Below are 9,398 nucleotides of genomic sequence, written 5' to 3' on the forward strand. Positions count from 1 at the left end.
TTTTATATTAACATTTTTTTTAACATCAATTTGTTTTAGCTATTTATTTTATTATTGTTAAAAAAAAAGATATATAAAGAGGATAAAAAAAATGTAATTTAATTTTTAAAATAAAAATGTAATTTATCATATATTAAAATTTAAATTATGATTTAAAAATAAAATGATAGTAATAAATGTGGATTTTAATTCAATTTTATCATGGTGGCCAAGACGAGTCTCGAACTAGCGACCTTCGCGTTATCAGCACGACTCATCAAAGGTAAATTTAATGGCATTCAGAGAATTATTGAGAAAGTGAGAGTATCCTCGTATTCCAAAGATGTCAGGAAAGCGGTAAAAAGCTCTATGACCATGGAAGAAATTTACAATCTAGGTCTAGAGGAGCGGACCCAAGTGGCATCAAGGGCGAGATGAAATTGTTGCATTTGAATGAATCACCTGGTGTACAAGAGGTTAATCACATGGACAGAGTCAAAAATAGTTACGTAACAACAAAACCCATTCAGGACTCTCACGCACATGGTAAATCTCTTATCAAGCAACCCCAGTTTATCAATGACAATCGCCCAACACAGCATTTATAAGAACGTTACGATTTACGCTACGATAACTACCGCGACAAGCGATACAACGGATGCTACAACAACGACCTAGGCAAACGATCCAACGGACACTACGAACGATACAACAATAGCGGGTACAACGTCCAAGGCAATCGCCATGACTCTTATTGTGACCATCATCAAAACCCTGATCGACGGGATGACTGCTATAGAGGTGATAACTGAACCAACTATTTCCGTCGTCAGCACAGACACAACCCTCAAAATATTAATGGTTTTCCGTTCGCCGAGGCCCAACCAGTACAAAAATGACAATAATACTTACAATAGATGTTCTGATTACAAAGATCGTGATTGTCAATTGAATACGAACCATGCTATGAACATCAAGTAATTGATGATAACGATGACTCAAACACAGACCTTAAAGAATATAATCTGCAGAATTTGGAAGTGCACAATATGGGGGTCAAGGATACCATATATGACGCGCAACATGACAGTGAGCATTAACAACATACCCACGTTGATGCAAGTTGACACCAGTACTAAATACAGTATACTTCCGAAGCTGACAGCTAAGACTGTAGGCATAACCACGATACGTAAGACGGACATGATACTCACTGGTTATGACGGCAAGCTAGCAAGATATTAGGTCTTGCCAATGTGAACATTAAGTATGAAGGAAACTCACATACACTGGAGGCTAGTGTTTGCAACGGTCCGGTCTGGTCCGGTCTTATCAGACTTTTCGGTCCCATGGGACGGTCCCGTTCAACAACACGGTCTCACGGTCCGGTCCGGTTCGACCGAAGACCGATTAAAGAATATAAAAGTTTACTATAAATTGCTTTATAGTTAATGTGTATGTACATGAACATATAAAATATGATTATTTAATGCCTAACACTTTATAATATCTAATTCATCGTTTACTTTTTATATTCTTCCGTTTCATTAAATTGAATATTCATAGTTTACTTTTTATATTCTTCCGTTTCATTCAATTAAATTCAATCGCCTTCAAGTATTTTAATTTAGTAGGGTAGTGAAAGGATATTTTCTAAATCTAATGATAAAATAACTAAAAAACGCAATAGAATGAATCCAAAGATGGTTCAATCTATGATGGCACTTGAATCATGGATAAAAAATGGAATCATTTTTGATTTTAGATAATTAAATTATTTATATACAATTTATTTTATAACCAAATATATATATCAAAAAAATTAATTAAATATGTAAATCATATTCATATTGATATAATTTATATTAAATAAATTTGTATTTTAATATTCTTTTGATTAGGCATTTGTGTATAATATAATAAAAATGAATTGATGATATAATTGAAATATTAATAGGGTAGTTTAACTATTCATTTTTAATAAATTTAAATGCAGAATAAAACTTTTGTAGCTATAAAAAAAATTTTTGGGTGGGACCAGACCGCCTGACCGACCGGACCGACGGTCCCACGGTCCGGTCTCATTTAACTTAACGGTCCATCGGTCCGGTCCCATTTTAGAGAAAAAAGACCGGACCGGACTGTTGCAAACACTACTGGAGGCCATTGTCGTGGATTGTGATAAGATCCCCCTGAAGACGTATGTGGCTCCATATCTCAACAATAAAAACGTTCTTAGTGGGTAATGTAGAGAATGATCTCGAGAAGATAATCTCGACAACAAAAAAAGACCTCGAATCAACTTACTCCTACAAACCCAAAATGGCCAGACAAGAGAAAGTTTACTTGAAGCCCGATGCTGTGCCTAAGATCATACCTTCAAGGAGAATTCCGTGTGCCAAGATCGATGCAACGACTCAAAAATTGAATTGCTGGCTGAAGCACGACAAAATAAACCTTGCTCGAAAGGAATCTAGATGTCCGCATGCACAAGTGATCCGGTTTGGAAATTAGCTAGGGGTTGTCTTTACTTTACCAAGCCATCAGAAGACTGCACCATGAACATGGGTGGCGTATTGCGTGGTGATCATGAATGCTAATGCCGTTACCACTCAACTTATCCAAGGAAATCATGAGTCGAATTTCTTTGGAGGGTGGAATGTTAAACATGTTGATCGATGTTATTTTATTATTTATTTTGGCAATTGATTTATTTTATATTATATCAATATGTATTTATATTTAATAGGTCAAAATTTTATATTAACATTTTTTTATACATCAATTTGTATTAGTTATTGTTTTTATTATTGTTTAAAAAAAAATATATAAAGAGAGATAAAAAAAATGTAATTTAATTTTTAAAATAAAAATAAAATTTAAATTATGATTTAAAAATAAAATGATAATAATAAATGTGGATTTTAATTCAATTTTATCAGGATGTAATTCTAACTTTATAAGTTTTTTCCTCCTCTTTTCTTTGAGTGTTTTTAGGAAAGCTATATTTTTCTTCTTTGAAAACAGTTTTGAGTTAAATTTTTAATACGTTAATATTTTGATATTATTATTTAAGACATAATATATATACAAGAGGTTGTGCGGTGCAACAATAATATATAAATTCTATATGCTTTCATCATATAACTCTGGTCCTTATTTCCTAGTTACTTAATCAAATTTCTAATATGAGTCTTCAATATATTAGCATATGAAAATTAAAATTTTTTGGAAGAAAAAAATGATTATAATAGCTTCACGATATTAATGCTTCTTCTAATGATTTTTAGTGTTTTTGTTTTATCAAGTAATCTAACATAATAAATTCTGATATGAGTTTATATCTTGTGTCTTGGCTATGAACTGCAAATTAGCCAGCTTATTTGTATGGCTATTATAATTTAAGATTATTACTCCTGCTGCTGAGAACATTTGATTGCATAATTTAGATGTGCAATAATGTTCAACTGTCTAGTGGTTTATATATCATTAAAAATGTAAGATAATCTTTTAGAAATTTGATATCTTACAATAATTTTTTCGATTACTTATCTAGATTCAATTAAGATATCTAAGAGGAAGATCTAACCACTATATAGTTTTATGATTTTGATTAGTCTTTTATATTCTCTTCTTCAAGAATTATTGATTCGGTTAGGCCTACAAATTTTCCTTATTATTCCATTCTATAAAACATTATCTAACTGGTAACATAACGTTATATTAGTTCCATGATAAGAATTATATTGCCTTGCTTGGTTTTTAAAAACTATTATATTGAGGCAATGTATAAATTAATTAACCTTTTTTGTAATTCTTGAGACGTAAATATCCATAATCGAAAATATTTAATATCGCAATAAATGGATAAATATTTTATTATAATATCATTAGAAATGTCTTGTATTGTTTTACTTTCATTATTTGTAATGCACAGGAGATTCCAAAGGCTAGTGTTGCCTATATGTGTTGGTTTATTATTTTGAATAGTGTGTTAATGTTGGTTCATTTTGAATTACACGTATCATATTACTAATTAGTTTTTAAATGATAGATTTGCATTCGAATTTAAAGGGAATTTTATCATTGTGATTATGCCACATAGTGTTGTTAAACTAACTCAATATTTTAGTCAAAAAGATATTGCCTAAGCTTCGAGATTGCGATAATATATGTCTAAACCTTCGTTCCTTCTATGATCAAAATCTTCAGGTTCGCCTAATATTTTTCTGGATGTAATATTGAGTTAGCCGTTTTTAAAAATCGGCTCAAAACGAGCCGTTTAACAACACTAATGCCATAAAATTATTTTTTACGTTTCCCCCATGTCCAGCAATTATGTATCAATACGTCCTTTACCCCTATCATATATTTTTTTAATTTGAATATTTTATTCGAAAAAAATAGATTATCTCCTTATTATGTATATTTAATAAAATTGTAATTACATGATATCTCTATTTTGATTTATACGGAACGATCCCCGTGTTTTATAAGGAGATATTTATCGTGTATATACTCTATTAAACCCCTGATTCGTTGGGAAATATTAAAATGATTTAAGTATGGGAGTAGTATGGTAACTGAGGAACTCTTATCAAAATGTATGATTAGTTAAGTATGGCAGTTATGGTAAACGATGAACTCGGATCGAAACAATAAATACAAATTAATTAAATCTACATAATCAATGGGGATATGTTTTTTCGAAGAAAGATATGAATATGGACAGGGAATATTGATAATATAATCAGTTGGACGGGGGTAACTTAATTAACAATGATGCTGTATATAATCAAATCATGCTTGGCGACATCAATAAAACAATGATAATGATAAGATATCTTTATAATCAAATTTCTCATACCCACAGAGTTAAATAATTTTTTTTTAATAACAATATTAACTTTATCTTTTATATAATAGTAAAATGAATCTATAATATTAATTTTATTAATATATTTTTTTATATTCATTGTCATTTCAATAACTAACGTTTAGCACTTGGTGGGTGAGTCTTGTTCCGATTCATAGTCAATATTATCATTTCTTTATTCAATTTTTCTGTTGTAGAGATCTTCAATCGATTTCTGTTTTTAGTAAGAATATTAACCCAAAATCGACCAATTTCTCTCTGTAGAAGATGTATAATAAGGAATCTTTAGTAAAAAGTCACTTATATTAATGGGCATGGTGAGCAAACCTCATTCAACTGACTTAAGGCTGGAATATGATTGTTGCTCACGGAAGTTACTGCTACTTGTTATTAAACATGCCCCTTTTTTACTTCTAAAATTTATGCACAATATTTTTCTGGATAAAATACTGAGTTAGCCGTTTTAAAAAATCTGCCCAAATGGAGCGCTTTTCTATCACTAGTAACAAACATCGTTAATAAGATATATAAAATTACATAATCATGGAGCAAAAAGACCCGGACAAAAAATATATTCCTCATTTTTAAGGCATTTCAAAAATTAGGGCTATTTTTCTTTGTCCGTGAATTGTCCTTTTGTTTGCCAACATTATTTTGCTAAAATTTTTTAATCATTGGGGGGGGGGGGATCGCATTAATAATAAATTAATCTTCCTCTATTTTTTTTTAAATTGGGTTCCAGATCACAACTCGAGTCGCTTTTCATTTTTTTTTAAAAAAAGGAGTTCTAATTTAAAAGATAATTATTTCTAAGTTAATATTGAAAATATTCGTCCTCTAAACGTAAAAAATTATAGGATAGTTTTGGGTTCGGGTCTAAGGATTTGATCGACCAGATCGACTCCTTTGGGATGGTTATAATTCATTTATTTTTCTACCAAAAATCATTGTTAATTCGACCCAACCCAAAGAAATTTAACCACCCTGATATATCATATAAATAAATTTGACAATAACCAGCTATCAAAATGAATAATAAACTACCAAATAAACCTTATTTTTAAGAAGGGATCCGGAATGAACCAGAATGAACTGGTAAACCGTTATAAAACTTTATAAATATCTGAACTGTAACCGACCGAACCGATGTAATTATTTTTTGAAGGAGTAAAAACAACCTTTATAAAAAAAAGGTTAAACCTGTTTGAACCGGTTTCAAACATAATAAAAGAAATAATTTTACATTTTATTACATCCTTTTCCTTGTGGTGTATTACACATTTTACCATATAATTATTAAGTGATCAAAATATTTGTTTAATATCCATAAGTATGTATTTTCAATATGACTTAAATAGCTCCACAATCTTTTAACTAGACTCATATAGTATTTGAGCATTTCTATTTCCTATATTTTAGTATGAAAAAATATGTTAAATAAACCAATTTTAGATTTAGTTATATTTAATTAATCTAAAAATTAATTAATTTTTATATATTGGGAATGAAAAAAATTTGATTAATTTATATAAACTTGCTCTTACAATACTTGCAGTTCCCGCGACACAAGTTTCTGTTAAAAGGGCTTTTTCGGGGCTAAAATTTGTGTTATCGCCACAACGAACAAATATGAATCCATTAGAAAATATATTCCTTATACGTTCAAATAATTTACTATGAGTTATGATGCATGCTTATATATTTTTTATATATTATTCATTGGAATACTTATAATAAAAATAAATTAATTTCATACATTTTTTATAAATAAATAATTATTATTAACTTAAAGTGATGGCAAAAATTTTAATAAATAATATTTATAACCGTAAATTTTTTAAATTTTTTCCTAAGAACCGTAACGATTAAAATTTTTTGTATAGCGGACCTTAACCAAACTGAACTGTTATAAATAAGGGTTCGAGTCCCGGTTTTTAACTGTTCCAAATCTTGGCAAAATAATTTTAAGCATTTTTTTTGTTAGTTCTATCCTTTTTTTTCACTAAAAAAAATGAGTTTTTATGTTTTTTTAAATCATTATACCAAATTTCCTCTAGCAGATTTTGTGCGCCTTTAAACATTAACTATATATTTTTTGATAGATTCATTCCTTGTTTACATAAATAAATTATTGCATATATAAAAATTAAAATAAAAAAACACTTTATAATTTTTAATTAGAATTACTACAATAAGAATATACATAATAGAAAAATAAAAATTAAATGTTCATTAGTTATAAAAAATTTTTTAATGGCTATTATATATATATAATTCTATTTCTTAATCATAATAATAAGTTTTGTAAAATACGACGAATAAACTTCGAAGCCTTGAAACTGATATAATTAAACTATAAAATAAAATAAATTTAAAAATTTTTCTGATATTTTATTTTCAAGAAAAAAAAAAGAAGGTGTTAGCATTACTATATGAGAATGTTGGGGATGTGGTGTAATGGGGGATGAGCTTCAGGTGCCCTAAAACCATAAGAGGAGTCATCGTAACAAATTTATATGGATTTCTTTTAGATAGAATCGATGATTGGACTTTTAAAGCGTCGTTGAATGCAAATCAGCTGGAGACCACGTGGTACACCATTTTTTGACAATTTATATAGGGATCCAGAATATATATAAATTATGTAGAATTTGGTTAAATATATATTTTCTAAGGCGTCACTAGGTTTTACAATCTCAGAGGACTCTTCAAAATATTCAGGGGTCTCGAGTCTCTGCGCGCCACCCCCCCCCCCCGCCCCCTAGCGACTCTACTGGTAAGAGCATATTATTTTTCTATTACATCAAAATTTTTTAACGCATGCTCTCCGTAACCAAAATGGAGTCCAGCTGTTTTTCGTTGATGTATACACTTTTATTGAATGCATCGTTAGTTTAGGTATTATTACGGTCATTGAATAGAATTACTTTATTGGGTCGATTTCGGGGAAGTTGTGTAGTTCGTTAATTTAGATATATATAAATACGCAAATTAGGTAAGTATATAATATATTATTAATAATACTTCATAAGGTTTTTTAAGTCAATGAGTAATCAAAAAGATTTTGAATTTTCGAGAACTAAGCCTTGCCTCTATGTTCAGATTTAGCATAGCTGCGTCATATCTTAATTTTACTATTTTTTAAAAAAAAAAAAATTTCTGGAGATTCCACTCTGAGATGTTGCTTTCGCCAGTTAGAATGGTTACAAATTAATAATAATTTATTTTTCCATTAAAATCGAAGTGTTAGTGTCAGGAGTGCTCATTGTTGCCTTGGACGCTTATTTACACCCGATTATCATCTAAGATATTTAAACCGGAAATTACCAAAAAATCGGATCAAGTCTTATATAAGTCTTTTTTTAAAAAATTCTCATTAGATTCCACATTTTTTTTTGTCTTGAAATTCTGGAGATACCATATTCCTGGACAAGAAGGCAATTCCGGAATATCTTATTCTCATGATCTGGGGCGAGTTACACCGGGGCATAAAATAACGATCTCAATCTATATCATTAAAAAAACTAAAACGTTCACCTCTTCGAACTCAAAATCCAATTTTTCATCTTAGTTTTTTTTTGTTATACGCTATTTTTATAGCATAAAGTTTTCAGGAAAAGGAAAAAAATATTATACAAAAAAATAAAAACTATACAATAAAAATTAAAAATACATTTTATTATTTATCACAATTTTATTGTGTAACCCAAACCCTTATTGTCAATTTTTTTTATTTTATATATTATAATAATAGCACTTATATTATATTATGTTAATAATATAAAAAATATATACATTTTAAAATTATAATATTTTATATAAAAATATAATAATTTTTTTCAACCATGGGAAAAATAAAATTTAATGTTTTAAAATAAAAAAATATAATATAAAATTTGTGAAAGTTTAAAACATAAATAAATATTGAAAAAATTGAAAGTGGTGGAAAATATAATTTTTATTTAATTATTAGAAAAAAATAAATTTTTTATGACATTTATATTTGTCAAATGATACGGCTAAACCAATGATTATTAGGGCCTAAATAAAATTCGCGATTTTCTTTTAAAAACCTAGTTATAACCGAAAAATATTTTATTTTTTTTACCAATTATCATGAAAAAGATTTTGGAGTTTTGGTTATATTTAATGTGCGGTCCTTCCTTGTGGATATACGTGCTGGGACCAGTCAGTAAATCGCATTCTAACCGAATCACGGAAGGTAAAATCAAAAAAATAATACTTATAATTCATCTTGGAGGTCCGAGGAACACGGGCGGGAATAAACCGATAAAAATATTTAGGGAGGGGGGTCGGTCCGGACTGCCCCATGCCCTACGTCTAATTTATATATTAATATATATTAGATAATTATGGGTGATGAGTTTAAATCATAAAGTATTACATTTCTCTTTAAAAAAACACACACAAACACACTTAAGAAACGACCGATGTCTGTAATTCAACCAGTGCAAGCAAATGTTCCAAGGGCATGGTTTGTCTATCGGCTTCTGAGGGAGGAGTTATTTGTCAAAAGTTTATC

This window comes from Gordionus sp. m RMFG-2023, chromosome 3 (genome assembly GCF_954871325.1).
Source record: "Gordionus sp. m RMFG-2023 chromosome 3, tfGorSpeb1-WG-v2, whole genome shotgun sequence".
NCBI classification, from domain to species: Eukaryota; Metazoa; Nematomorpha; class Gordioida; order Chordodea; family Parachordodidae; genus Gordionus; species Gordionus sp. m RMFG-2023.